The sequence below is a fragment of a genome, unplaced genomic scaffold (genome assembly GCF_019419815.1).
Source record: "Pyrus x bretschneideri cultivar Hongxiangsu unplaced genomic scaffold, Pyrus_bretschneideri_v1 Contig26, whole genome shotgun sequence".
Taxonomy (NCBI): domain Eukaryota; kingdom Viridiplantae; phylum Streptophyta; class Magnoliopsida; order Rosales; family Rosaceae; genus Pyrus; species Pyrus x bretschneideri.
This window is the reverse complement of record NW_025999568.1, coordinates 3,855,142-3,870,141: the sequence shown is the minus strand read 5'-3', so window position 1 is coordinate 3,870,141 and position 15,000 is coordinate 3,855,142. Positions and strand designations below refer to the sequence as shown.

At 40.4% G+C, this 15,000-nt stretch overlaps 1 long non-coding RNA gene across 1 annotated transcript; it reads left to right on the top strand.

The window, feature by feature from the left end:
* The first annotated feature begins 5,163 nt into the window (after nt 1-5,163).
* On the top strand, nt 5,164-7,589 carry LOC103934503. Its single transcript, XR_665296.3, has 4 exons — nt 5,164-5,344; nt 5,908-5,974; nt 6,080-6,152; nt 6,923-7,589. It is a non-coding gene; the product is annotated as an uncharacterized LOC103934503 (long non-coding RNA).
* The last annotated feature ends 7,411 nt before the right edge of the window (nt 7,590-15,000 follow it).

Here is a 15,000-nt window from a genome sequence, read left to right as displayed (position 1 = left end):
TGCTAAGGTCTCTACCTTCGTCTTTCAAGCACTTTCGAACAACTCTAATGTTTGGAAAAGAGTCCTTGAAGCTTGAAGACGTAATTCAAGCTCTTCAGTCATATGCTAAACTAGATGATATAACTGAAAACTCTCAAGGCCTTTATGCCAAAGGCAAGGAGAGGGGGCGGGAAAAGACAAGGGAAGAGAAAACTGGCAACAGAGGTAGGTCAAAATCCAAGAAGAAAAAGGAAAAGAAGGAAGGTTGCTTCGAATGTGGTTCAGCCGATCATTGGAAGAGGAACTGCAAGATTTGGAAAGAAAAGAAAGCCAAGATGGAAGGAAGCTCAGGTTCCGCTAGTGCAGTCACCGAACATGAGAGTGACGGGGAACTTCTTTCGGTAACATCGGGCTCCAAGGCTTCCAATTGGATTTTGGATACTGGATGCACGTTTCATATGTGTGCAGTAAAAGAATGGTTTGATATTTACAAAGAAGTCAGCAGCGGGGAAGTCTTAATGGGGGATGATTCTTCATGTCCTGTAAGAGGAATCGGCACTGTTCGAATCAGAATGTTCGATGGGATGATACGAGCTTTGGGGAACGTCAGGTATGTCCCTAGACTAAGAAAGAATTTGATTTCCTTGGGTACTTTAGATGAGGCCGGTTATGGGTACAAGTCTAAAAAAGGAAGACTCAGGGTAACCAAAGGATCGCTAGTGGTAATGCGGGGTGACCTACAACCCAATAAGTTGTATAAGTTAATTGGGACCACTATAGTCGGGGGAGCAGCTGTTTCTGTAAATCAAAGTATAGAAGACAAGACTGAACTATGGCATCATAGGCTCGGGCACATAAGCCAGAAGGGATTGCAAGAATTACACAAGCAAGGCCTGTTGGAAGGCGTGTCAGCTTGCAAACTGGACTTTTGTGAATACTGTGTTCTTGGGAAGCAAAGAAAGGTATCATTCGCAAGTAGCAGTGCAGATAGCCGAAGTAAGGAGCGACTCAGCTATATTCACTCAGATGTTTGGGGTCCTGCTCCAACTAAATCAAATGGTGGAGCCAGGTATTTTGTTACTTTCATGGATGATTTTTCTAGGAAGGTTTGGATTTATTTCATGAAGCAGAAATCCGAGGTTTTTGCAAAGTTCAAGGAATGGAAAACAGAAACCGAGAATCAAACTGGAAGAAAGATCAAGTATCTGAGAAGTGACAATGGAGGTGAATATACAAGTAATGAGTTCACCGATTACTGCAAGCAGGAAGGCATCATAAGGCACTTCACAGTAAAGAAGAATCCCCAACAAAATGGAGCTGCTGAGAGGATGAACCGAACTCTCATGGAGAGAGAAAGGAGCATGCGATTTCATGCAGGATTGCCTGATAGTTTTTGGGCAGAGGCTGTTAATCATGCAAGTTATTTGATTAACAGATCACCATCTGCAGTTCTCGGTTTTAAGAGTGCAGAAGAGGTATGGTCTGAGAAGCCGGTGGATTATTCCAAGCTCAGGGTGTTCGGCTGTAGTGCTTATGCACATATTCCAAGTGATGAAAGGTCCAAGCTAAAACCGAAGTCTATACTTTGCATATTCCTAGGTTTTGAGAAAGGAGTGAAGGGTTTCAAGCTTTGGGATTTCAACAACAGGAAAAAGGTTGTCAGTCGAGATGTTGTCTTTGATGAGACAACCATGCCTCTGAATAAAGTCGAGAGCAGTAGGGAGAAGAAGGATGATGCTGAAATTGAAGCAACAAAGATTCCGTTAATCAGGTCAGATGAAGAAGAAGCTCAGGCGGAGCAAATTGAGCAAGAGGCCGAATCTGATGGTTTTGAGGAAGAAGAAGAGCATCAACATCATTCACCAGTTAGGAATCAGGTGGAGCAAGAAACAGGACAGATTGAAGGTACTCCAATCCGCCAGATATCCCAAAGGAGTCAAACTCCACCCAACAATCCACCTGCATTCCAAAGATGCATAGCACTGGACAAACCTAAGCGGAACAAGAAGAAACTTGACAGGTTTGGGTTTGACCAAAACGAAGTTAATTATGCTCTTAACATTAGTCAAGGAGATCTGACTACTTATCGAGAAGCTATAGCAAGTGATGAGCGAGATAGTTGGATAAGTGCTATGACAGAGGAAATGGAGTCTCTTTACAAGAACTCTGTTTGGGAGTTGGTTCCTAAACCCAAAGACAGAAAGCTAGTTGGATGCAAGTGGGTATTTAGGAAAAAGGAAGGACTACATGAACAAGATGTCGTGAGATTCAAAGCAAGGCTTGTGGCTAAGGGGTACTCGCAAAAGGAAGGGGTGGATTATGATGAGATCTTTTCACCTGTAGTCAAGCATACTTCTATCCGATTGCTTTTAGCAATGGCAGCTCAGCATGACATGGAGATTGAGCAGATGGATGTGAAGACAGCGTTTCTTCATGGGGATTTAGAGGAGACGATATTCATGGCTCAACCAGAAGGGTTTGTTGAATATGGGAAAGAAAACCAAGTATGTCAGCTAAGGAAGTCCCTGTATGGCCTGAAACAGTCTCCAAGACAGTGGTACAAGAGGTTTGATTCATTCATGCTGAAAATTAATTTTAGAAGGTGTTTGTATGATTGTTGTGTGTACTATCATGTGTTCCAAGATGGGATGATCATATTGCTATTGCTATATGTGGATGACATGTTAATTGCTTGTCAAGACAAGTCTAGAATTCAAGACTTGAAAAGGATGTTGAGCGAGGAGTTCGACATGAAGGATCTAGGTGCCGCACAGAAGATCCTTGGCATGGAAATTCAGAGAGATAGGACCGCTGGAAGGATTTGGATATCACAAGCCAAGTATATTCAGAAGGTTCTTGAGAAGTTCAACATGCAAGAAGCAAAGGTAGTTTCGACTCCTTTGGCAGCTCACTTCAGGTTAAGTGGACAACAGTGTCCTACGTCCGAGGAAGAGCAACAAGAAATGAAGAAGGTGCCTTATGCTAATGTCGTGGGTTGCCTCATGTATGCAATGGTATGCACACGTCCTGACATAGCTCAAGCAATCAGTGTCGTTTCCAGATACATGGCAAATCCAGGAAAGCAACATTGGGATGTAGTCAAGTGGATTTTGCGTTATTTGAAGGGTTCTTGGCGACAAAGGATTATGTTTGAGAAGCAAAAGGAAAATGCAGGGGTGTTAGGATATGTGGATGCCGATTATGCAGGGGACTTGGACAAGAGAAGGTCAACTTCTGGTTATGTGTTTACATGCGCAGGAGGACCAATCAGTTGGAGGGCACTACTGCAACCAATTACAGCCTTATCAACCACAGAGGCAGAGTATATTGCATTGGCCGAAGCTGGAAAGGAAGCAATTTGGCTTAGTGGCTTGGTAAGTCAAATGGGAATCACTCAAGATTGTGTGAAGCTTAAGTGTGATAGTCAAAGTGCCATTCACTTGGCAAAGAATCAGGTTTTTTCTGGAAGATCAAAGCACATTGAAGCAAGGTATCACAGAATCAGAGATTGGGTGGAGTCTAAGGAAATTTGGATTGAAAAGGTTCATACGGATGACAATGCCGCAGATTTCCTTACAAAGATAGTGCCGGCCAAGAAGTTCAAGCATTGTTTGAACTTGATCAATCTCGTTGATTGATTAAAGTGGAGCACCTCCTCACCTGAGGTGCAATGAGGCAAGAAGGAGGTTGCCAAGGTGAAGACTCTTGAAGTTTTCCAGAGCTACTTCAAGAAGGTTCAAAGATACTCTGGGGTGCAAACGATCAAGACTTGGTTTGACTCACCAAGGTGGAGATTGTTAGTTTTGGCTCGTCAATTTGTGTCCTTTTCTGTTTAGGATTGTTTTAGGGAAAGGGTGCACCAATTCTTCTCCTAAAAGGGCTAGGAAAGAATCTTAGTTTCCTTATTCAATTTAGATTAGAAATCCTAGAAGTCTATTTGGAATTGGAAAGGAAGTCTAATTTCCTATTCCACTTAGAATAGGAATTATAATCTGTAAAGGACATGTAAGCCAACCCTATATCTATAAATAGGGTGCGGCAAGGCTGAAAAACAGCAGAGAAAAAACAGAAAAACAGCAGAGAGTTTTGAGATTAGTTCTAGGGTTTGCATAAGTTCTGTAATCTCTATTATTAATCAAAGAAGTGGTGATTTCTCTACCTAGGGAAATCAGGGAAATCACAACTGGACTTAGGCATAAGTTCTGCCGAACCAGTATAATTCTTGTGTGTTTCTAAGTTTTCTATATTTGCTAGTTTAGTCTATTGCCGTTGGTTACATCAAAAGAACAAGGTCCAGTGTGCGGGTTTTTACAACAATACTAAATTAGGATACCTAGATATTAGTTTTTCAAATACCAAAGTTGAAGTTTCTAATTGACATTTGTCAAAAAGTATCATTCATTAAGGAAAAAAAAATACACCAGGCAAACACAAGGAACGGTAAAACAACCCAAAACCAAAACATAATGGGGAAATCCAAATACACATAAAGCCAAACCTAATAAGAAAACAGACAAAAAACTAACAAAACCCTCTTCTTTATCATCTAAATGCAGTAAACAATTGTTGCCATCGGTGCAAATGACTTGTCAGCAGTCACCAAGGCAGCCATGCTGAACAAAACGATCAAGTGGTCAAATGGACCCAGACTTCGCAACACAAAAACTACAAACCCGCAACCAAAAGTACAACACAACCGGACTATGTCACCAGAAACATCAAACCAAGAGATAGTCAATGGATCCAAATCACTTTCTCCAACCCCTGAAAGGATATACCAACTAGGGCTGGGCAAACGGTCCCTAGACCCATGAGTCGGGGCGAGTAATGCCAATTCGGGGCAGGTACATATATTGTAGAGAGTAAATGGGCTGGGACGGGACGGGACGCTATCAAATACGGGGTGGGCCAAGTCCTAATCCTTAGAAAAAGGGGACCCGGACCGACCCGTTTCTAATAATAATGAACGACCGAGATTAAATAATATCCTATCATCAATCTCAATCGTTAATTCTACCCTAGTCGATGTCCCTTGTGTCTAGGTTCCACTTCTAGTGTCAGACAGTCACTCACTCCCTCCCTCGAACTCCATCATCTTCTTGACGACATCACCCATCCAGCCTCACCGCCGTCGCAACCAACAATGGCACCACCCATCCAGCCATCCTCCACGACAACATCCCAAAGCCGTCGCAACCAACAATGGCACCACCCATCCAGCCATCCTCCACGACAACATCCCAAAGAACACAAGTCCCAGAACCACGGCTCAATTCTCTCCTCTTCGACAACACCACCGCCATCGCGACCACCATCACCCCATCATCGCCATCGAGGACGCAGCCATCATCCCTCTAAAATTTAGGTAATTTTGAATTAGGGTTTTATTATTAATTTGAATTTCGGGTGTAGGGATTTTAGGGTTTTTTAATTAGAATTTGTAGATTGATGAATAAATTGATGATTGATGATTGCATTGAATTGGTGATTGATGATTGAATTGGTGATTGAAGTAGGTTACTAGAGTTAATTTTGCAGTGGATTGATGATTGAATTGATGATTGATCTGTTTGCTTTTGAGAACCCAGAGGGCCGAGAATGTCTGTGGTTTTTGAACTAGGTTACTAGAGTTAATTAACTTAATTTTGTAGTGGATTGATGATTCATGATTGATCTGTTTGCTTCTGAGACAAAATCTATGTGGTTTTTTTATATAAAAGGATTTGGATTTAGAAAAGAGAATGTGGATGAGTACTTACATTGCCAAATCCCAATGTCATATTGGATTCAGTTTAAGAAGTTTGATTTATATTTACACCGAAACCATTCGTCTGACTTGATTGAGTGTCTTACTTTCTTTAGTTTGAGAGTTATTTTTCTTTTCTTTGATTCTCTTTGTATCTCACATATATAAATACTCGTGAACAGGTGCTATGCCCGCCTGCACCCCCTTGCGGTTAACTGCAGGAAGAAGAAGTGGGGACACAGCAACCAGGTATTTCATATAGCTGATTGAATATCGATGTCTGTTTGATCCTACCTTCTCAACCCTTACCGTTTTAGTTTTGTTCTTTATTCGTGTTATCTTTTATTAATGCAGCTGATGCCAAAGAAGAAGATCAAGTAGACTGGGAATCGAGACAATGGAGCGTCAAGTCTTTTCGGACATTTAGGTCTTGTGCCGTTTCTTTTGAAACTTCGTTAGAACTTATTATGAGAAATGGCTTTCATTAAGTTTGAATCTCTCTATATCGAGTCGTTGACATGGCTAATGCATACTTTGATTTTTTTTTTTTTTTTTTGTTAAATGAAAGATGGATTAGTGGTGGTAGAGATGCTGAGAAAGATGGCTAATGCATACTTTGATTTTTGTTTGTTGCCTGTGTTATGAATTGTTTGGGGGGATGAAAATGTTTTGGTAACATGGATGGGAGTGTCAGAATCTAGAACTCGTGACGCTTTGGACCAAGTCTCTCTTTTGCTCTCAATAGTCCATTAATTTGTATCCTAGCTTTCTTTGACAGTAGTAGACGTGGTTAATACTTCTGTTCGTTTTTTTTTTTTTGGTGGTTCGCAGGGATGTAGTCCCGTCCTCAAGTTTATTACCTGGTTCCTAGTAGTTTATTTGGACTGTAAACCTGGCTCTGTATTCTCTGCCTTTGTTTTTGTTGTTTTACCCCCTCATTACCTTCTGTCTAGAATAAAGGCATCCATGCTGCGTAAACCTGGTTCTGTATTCTCTGCCTTTATTTTTGTCAGGATTATAATAGATATCTGACTATGCATTTGAATATCCTGATTCCTAATATAAGTATAAAAGGAAAGATATTATTCTCATAAATAATACCTCTATTTCCTAAATATCATTTATCATACAGTTTTATTGTAAATTTCCCAGATGGTCAATAGTAACTCATACATTTTTATCGTTTCTCTCTTGCAGCTGTCTGGAAAAGAGTGGCACCATATTCCAGCTGTGGAGCTAACGTCCCTTACAAGTTCAGCATCTCTACCAACAGCAACAGGTATAACTAGATCGACTTATTTTAGTGTTGTAGAGAAGTTCTAAAATCAAATTATGACATCTAGTACAATAATCATGTGACATAGAAAGATTAAAACACAATGAACCTTCAAATACTTGTCTAAATTGCATTTTATTACATTAAAAAAAAAAAAAAAAAAATTAAAGCCTCTTCACCGTATGTGCTTGTACTTGGATCGACTTATTTTGCATTCCCTCAACTTCTCTTGCATCATTTATACCCAACTCTAAAAGGTGTTTACCAGCTATAAGATTAATACTTAGGTCCATAGTATACAGACCTGATACATTCCTAAAAGTTTTTCTTCAGATTTTTAATCAGTTTCTTAGATGTGGTTTCGGATGTTAATGCGGAATTTATTGCGGATGTCATGTTTATGTTATTTTGGATTATTTGATTTTGGACTCCATAATTTGGATGTCTTGGACTCTCAGATGTTTTGTATGTTGATTTGATCTTTAAATGTCTCTCGGATGTTATTTTGAATGTCTCGTATTTAATGTATCGAACGATGCTGGACGATATAACGTTGTTAATCTATAAACTTGAATGTTGGACTTTGTATTTGGATTGGATGTGATCTATGCAGGGAGTAGTGCAAAATCTGCACTGCACTGATATCTGATAGTGAACTGTGAATTTGCTGGAAATGGATCTGTGCAAATGTTAGTTTTTTTTTTTAATTTTATATTTTGTTATTATTATTTTTAGAGTTAATTACAAAAAACTACCACAAGTATGGGTCAAATGACACTTTCATACCTCATCTTTTAAAATTGACAATGTCATACCTCATCTTACGAATTTGTATCAATGTTATACCTTCCGTTAGCTTGGCCATTTATTTATCAGTTAAATGCTGACATGGCTTGATCCGGGACCCATTTTTATTAAAAAATTATTAAAAAAATTATTAAAAACAAAAAAAATCATTTAATATTATTTAAATATTAAAATAATAATAAAAAAGTACATAAAAAAATAAAAAACATTAGCCATCATCTTCCCTCTCCTTTCGTGCATCTCCCCCCTCTCTCTTCCCCATCATCTTCCTGCAACCCAGTGATAGGAGCGTATTCATGCGACTTAATGAGCTTGTTCTCGTGCATTTTTGTTGTGTTTACTTAGTTATTTTAGTGTTTAAGGCCACTTTTGTGTATTTTCAGATTATAAGGCCAAAGTGTGCAAGAAGATGCTAATTGGAGTCTTTTAGAGCAAAAGAGGAATGAATGAGTTGAAGACTTGAAGAAACGACGAATTCCTACTCCAAACGATGAATTCCTACCAAAACGAGGAATCCTACTCAAACAAGGATTCCTACTTGAAGTAGGAAAGTTAACCCTAGGTTTCCCGTTTTGGTAACCTTTCCTAAACTTAAACGTCCGTATTTTCTAGCCACTTTGAAGGCCTTGTAGGCACTTTAGGACACAAAACAATGGCCCTAGCCCAATTACACAACCTTGCCGTGGGTTTTTCCCTTCTCCCCTTCCCTTACCGTGCAAGGGGAGGTATTTTAGGCCCATTCTATGCACCTAAACCCTAATCCTTTTCCTTGCAGCCACCTTGCCCTTTTATTTCTGAATTAAACCTATTTCCTTCTCCTAATTCCAGCCATCTTCCACACCTTTCCCACCATAGCCACACCCTTTAATCATTCCCCCTTTAATTTATGATTTTATTTCCTAAATTCTAGAAGCCTTTGATTTAATTATAATAAGGTAGGGTTTATTTTCTAAAACCCTACATATTATACAACCTTAGCCGCACCCTACATGCATTATTTATGCATTCTATTCAGCCACCATCAATCATTCACTCCCTAGCCGTGACTCCCTTCATCATTCACTCCCTAGCTGTCATTCCAATCATTCACTCCCTAGCTGTCATTCCATTCATTCACTCTTCATCATTCAGCCACCATCATACATATATTCCCCCTAGCTGTCTCTCCCATTCATTCATCAACCCGTGCATTCCCCTTCCATTCCAGCCATTACCCACCTTCCTACAACCTTGCCGCAGCCTTCCCACCATTCCTCACTCCATTCCACACCTCCATACACCATCCACACCCCTTGCCGCACACCTTTACCACCCTAAACCCATCTATAACCCAGAAACTCACCCCAAATCATCCAAAACCATCTCTGCCGCAGCAAGGAGAAGAAGAAAGAGGACCTTAAAACGTGCAGAAATTCAAGTGGATTCCTTGGGCGTTTTAGGTGTAATCCATCCTTTGTTCGTTATGTTTAAATTCAATTTTATTTCTCTTTCTGTGAACATGAGAGGCTAAATCCCTAGTTAGCTAGGGGGTGATTCGAAACCATGTTTATGCTTGCAATATGAATTGATTACCTTTGATTGGAATTTCATGAGTTGTAGATTCAATTTGTTTAACTGTTTGATTGATAACTTATTTATGTATGTTTATTGAGAGTGCACGCTTAATTTTCATGCATGAATATGACGCTAGAATATAAGTGAGTTTCACCTAATAATTATGAACTTATATTCACAAGTAGTGGAGGTTGCTTACAAACAATCGCGTTAAATGAATTATTGGCACTAGTTTCATGCTCATCATAGTAACGAAGGCCTCGTCAGCACTTATAGTTTTCATGATGCTTAATGATCTTTGATTGTATCTTTATTGTGCTTTTCACGTAAAGGACTTTTGGAGAATGTTTTGAATTGCGTTGCGCTAACTCATCCAATTCATTAACTTAAGGAGAACTTGACGGTTAATTTAAGCGGACCTAATTAACCCGGGGTGTTGAGTTTCATAATTCATCGAAAAACCAACCGAAAATCATCTTGTATGCAAGTGTAACATGTGTGGAGAAGAACCTTCTAGCTAGCATTCATCCATATTTTCATCACATTCATATTTACAATCTGCCCTTAATTACATTCTGTGCATTTAGTTTAATTTAGTCAAAACCTCAATCCCCCTTTACTTTAGTGTCCAATTTAGTTAGAAAGTGTCTTAGTTTGTGTTTCTAAGTGTTTTGATTCATTTTATTACCCAATTTCATCCAAAGTAGTCAAAGTGCTCAAAACTGCCCAGAAAGTGTTTTTAAGGCAGTTTTGAGTGTTTTGGGTGCTGTTTTGAGTTTTTGGTTTGTTTTAGTGTTTGAAGTGTTTAGTTTTGCATTCTTTGAGTCTAGTTTAGTGTTTTAACCTTTATTTTACGTTTTTTAGTCAGTTTCCAAGTGATTTTGCAATCCCTCCTAATCCCCGGTTAAGAACGATCCTTACTTATACATATACTACAATTGTCACAAGAGGGTTTTAATTTGTGTGCTTATTTAGTTCGCATCAAATTTTTGGCGCCGTTGCCGGGGATTAGCAACTTTGCTAATCCCTTGGATTGTTTACTTTCTGTTTATTTATTTTGTTAAAGTTTCTGACCTTGTTTTGTTTTTCTTGTTTTAGGTACTAGTGTATGACTCGGAGTTCTCAACCGATTCGTGAGGGTATCTCGGACTTTGACAGTGATTTTGAGAGGACTTTGAGACGAAGGAAGAAGCACCACGAGTCAAATCTACCAAGCCCGGAACCTGAGCTTGAAGAACAAGTCCTAGAAGAGAAGGAGGAACCCACGGCAAGGATCTTTGAAGAACCACAAGGCATGGCCGTAGACACCCGGACACTCAAGGAGCTTTCCGCTTCGGGATTGGATAATGCCGCACCCTTGTGTATCCAATATCCCCCACCGGCCGAAGGCAAGACCGAGGAGTTTGAGTTGAAGTCAAGCTTGCTCCACCACATTCCGAAGTACCATGGATTGTCCATGGAGGATCCGAACAAGCATCTGAAGGAATTCGAGGTGGTGTGTTCAAGCATGACTCCCGTCAACGTCGACGGAAGTATTTTGAAGATGAAGGCTTTTCCATTCTCTTTAATGGACAAAGCCAAGGATTGGTTGTATAACTTAGCTCCCGGAACCGTCACATCATGGGAGAGCATGAAGAGGGCATTTCTGGAGAAGTTTTTCCCAACTTCTCGAATCATCCTTTTACGTAAAAGGATAAGTGGAATTCAACAAGATGAAGGTGAGTCTTTTCCTACGTATTATGAACGTTTTAAATCTCTTGTTGCTTCTTGTCCACAACATCAGACGAAGGAGGAGTTGCTTCTACAATACTTCTACGAGGGCTCCTACCAATTGAACGACAAATGCTCGATGCCTCGGCGGGTGAAGCTCGATGCCTCGGCGGGTGGAGCATTGGTGGACAAGACACCCATGGCTACAAAGGTCTTGATTGCTAACCGAGCGTTGAACGCTCAACAATACGAAGGAGTAGGACAAAGAGGACCCCCACGGCAGCAAGTGCATGAGGTAAGTTCCACACCCGATATTCATTCACAATTAGCTAATCTTACTTCCATTGTGTCTCAGATGGCCGAAGGAATGAGGATGCAAGGACCGATTGTATGCGGGGTGTGTTCTATCCAAGGACATGCTTCTGAGAAGTGCCCACAACTCATAGAAAATGGTGGATGGGAAAGCGCCAACGCAATTGGATTTCAGGGCCAAAACCAACCAAGGAACGATCCGTACTCGAACACTTATAATCCAGGTTGGAGAGACCACCCGAACTTCAAATGGAGGGAGTCCCAACAACCACCACAACAAGGAGGCTTTAGGTAACAACCCCCGGGCTTCTTCACCAAGCCATTCGCACCCACACAAGCACCTCCACAATCTGCCCAAACAAGTTCAGGTACGTCTCTAGACAATGATACGCTTCTTAAGTTATTAACTAATTTGTCTCAGGGACAAGAGAATCAAGCCAAAGCAATGCAAAATCAAGAAAAGAGGGTGGATCAATTGGAGAAGCAAATTGGGCAGATTGAGGAGTTTGTAGGGCAATTCCGAGACCAAGGCAAGCTCCCTAGCTCAACCATTCCAAATCCGAAGGGAGGCTTTGAAACCGCCAATGCAATCACCTTAAGAAGTGGCAAGGAAGTTGGAACCACCCCACAACTACCAAAATCAAGCCAAGAAGAGGATGAAAGGTTTGTGCAAGAGGAAGAGAGGAAGGGTAAAGCCAAGGCAAAGGTGGAGCAACCTTTGCCGCAACCACTTCAAGCTTCTAGGCCATCCAACAAATGTAAGGTAGGTCCAAACTCAATTATTTCTAATGTGATTCCACCAAATGTGTCATTTCCTAGCAGGTTTATGCAAGCCAAGATAGAGGAGGATGAAAAAGACATCCTGGAGACGTTTAGGAAAGTGCATGTCAATATCCCGCTCCTTGATGCAATAAAGCAAATTCCGAAGTATGCGAAGTTTTTGAAGAAGATTTGTACAACAAGGAAACGGATTCGGGAAAAAGAGGTGGTACATGTAAGTGAGAATGTCTCTGCCATATTGCAAAGAAAGCTGCCACCTAAATGCAAAGATCCAGGTAGTTTCACTATCCCTTGTGTAATTGGTAATACAAGGTTCGAACATGCTATGCTAGATTTAGGTGCATCAATTAATGTCATGCCATACTCTATTTATCCATCTATGAATCTAGGAGAGCTTAAAAATGATGGTGTTATTATTCAATTAGCCGATAGATCTAATGCATACCCGAGAGGAATTTTGGAAGATGTTTTGGTGCAGGTAGACCACTTGATTTTTCCTGCAGATTTCTATGTGCTTGACATGGAGGATTCAACCCACTCTCCACCATCGCCACTTTTACTTGGACGACCTTTCATGAAAACAGCCCACACCAAGATTGATGTGGCCAAGGGAGCCTTAACTATGGAGTTTGGTGGTGATACGATTAACTTTAAAGTTTCTGAATCCATTAAGAATACTAATGATGTTCAATCTTGTTTTGTCATAGATGTGCATAAGGACATAAGGCCGAAAGGATCCGCACCAATCAAGAAGGCTGCATCTAGAATCACCATCAAGGAAGGAATCGGATTGGAGCACAACGAGCACGCCACTACCCTAAAAACATCCAATATGGCCGTGCCTTGTGCTAAAATTGGCGAGATGGTGGCTGCCCTAGGGGCATTGCCACAACATTCTAGTAAGTCTCCAATCCCAATTCCAATTCCCATCTCAACTAATAGGTTGTTACCTTCTTTTGTGCAGGTACCCAATCAATTTCAAGGTGGTGGGATCATTTACAGGAACTTCAGGAACCCAAACGCCAGAATCAGGGAAGATCATTATCCCCGCCCATTCAGTGAGCCTTATTATGAAAGTGTTGAAGAGCATGTTGAGGAGGAGACAACCCACTATGCCGTGGGTTCCCATGAAGGTTGATCAATGTGGCATCGTCCGACTGCAAGACGTAAAAGAAAGCGCTACTTGGGAGGCAACCCATGCAATTAACAAAGGAAGAACTTGGGAATCGCTCCTCACTCAGATTTGCGTCCCTAAACCCTTTCCTTTGTTGCTTACCTTATGTTATGTGTAATGTGTTCAATTGTGTCTAAAACATTGAAGACAATGTTTAGTTTAAGTGTGGGGGGGGTAACATTCTGTTTTGATATTTTTGCATGAAATTGTAGGGTATTACCACCTAACATGTCTAAACTTGTTTCCCAGTTAACTGTGAATCTGCTGGAAATGGATCTGTGCAAATGTTAGTTTTTTTTTTTAATTTTATATTTTGTTATTATTATTTTTAGAGTTAATTACAAAAACTACCTGAAGTATGGGTCAAATGACACTTTCATACCTCATCTTACGAATTTGTGTCAATGTTATACCTTCCGTTAGCTTGGCCATTTATTTCTCAGTTAAATACTGACGTGGCTTGATCCGGGACCCATTTTTATTAAAAAATTATTAAAAAAATTATTAAAAACAAAAAAAATCATTTAATATTATTTAAATATTAAAATAATAATAAAAAAGTACATAAAAAAATAAAAAACATTAGCCATCATCTTCCCTCTCCTTTCGTGCATCTCCCCCCTCTCTCTTCCCCATCATCTTCCTGCAACCCAGCAACCCAGAAAAGAAGAAGGAGAAAGAAGAAGAAGAAGAGAAAAAAAAAAAAAAAAAAAAACCCAAACCAAACCAAACCCAATTCATCCCCCTCCCCCCACCACAAACTCAACCCCATGCAACCTAGAAAGGAGGAAGAAGAAGAAGGAACAAAGAAAAAAAAAAAAAACAATTGGAAACCCAGTTCGTCCCCTTGCAGAAGAAGAAGAAGAGGGAAGAAGAAGAAGAGAGAAGGAAAAAAAAAAAAAACAGCAGTAAACCCGTCCCCTCCCACCCAACCCCACACCCCCCCAACCTAACCCGCAGAAGAAGAAGAAGAAGAAGAGGGAAGCAGAAGAAGAGAGAAGAAAAAAAATAAAAATTGGAAACCCAGTTCGTCCCCCTGCAGAAGAAGAAGAAGAAGAAGAAGAAGAAGAAGAAGAAGAAGAGGGAAGAAGAGGGAAGAAGAAGAAGAGAGAAGGAAAAAAAAAAAAAAAAAAACAAACAAACAGCAGCAACCCAGTTCGCCCCCCTCACACCCACACTCTCCATACCCATTCCCCTCCACACCCATTCCCCCACCACCCACCCCCCACCCCCCCCCCCCCCCGGCCGCCCATTTTCTCCTCGCCCAAGAGAATGGGTTTTTTTTTCTGGGTTTTTTTTTTTTTTTTTTTGGGGTTGTAGGTAGTGGGTGCGAGGTTGGGTGTAGAGGGTGGGGTGCGAAGGTGGGGAGGTTGGGTGTGTGGGTGTGGGGAGAAGAGGGGGTGAGGAGCAAGGAAAACAAATTGGTTTTTTTTTTTTTCTCTCTTCTGTTTTTCTGGGTTGTAGTTGCATATGGGGAGAAGGGAGAGAGGGGGGGGAAAGGACGACGTTGGTTTTTTTTTTTTTTTTTTAATAATTTTTCTTTATTATTTTAATATTTAAATAATATTAAATGATTTTTTTTGTTTTTAATAATTTTTTATTAATTTTTTAATAAAAATGGATCCCGAATCAAGCCACGTCAGCATTCAACTGAGAAATAAA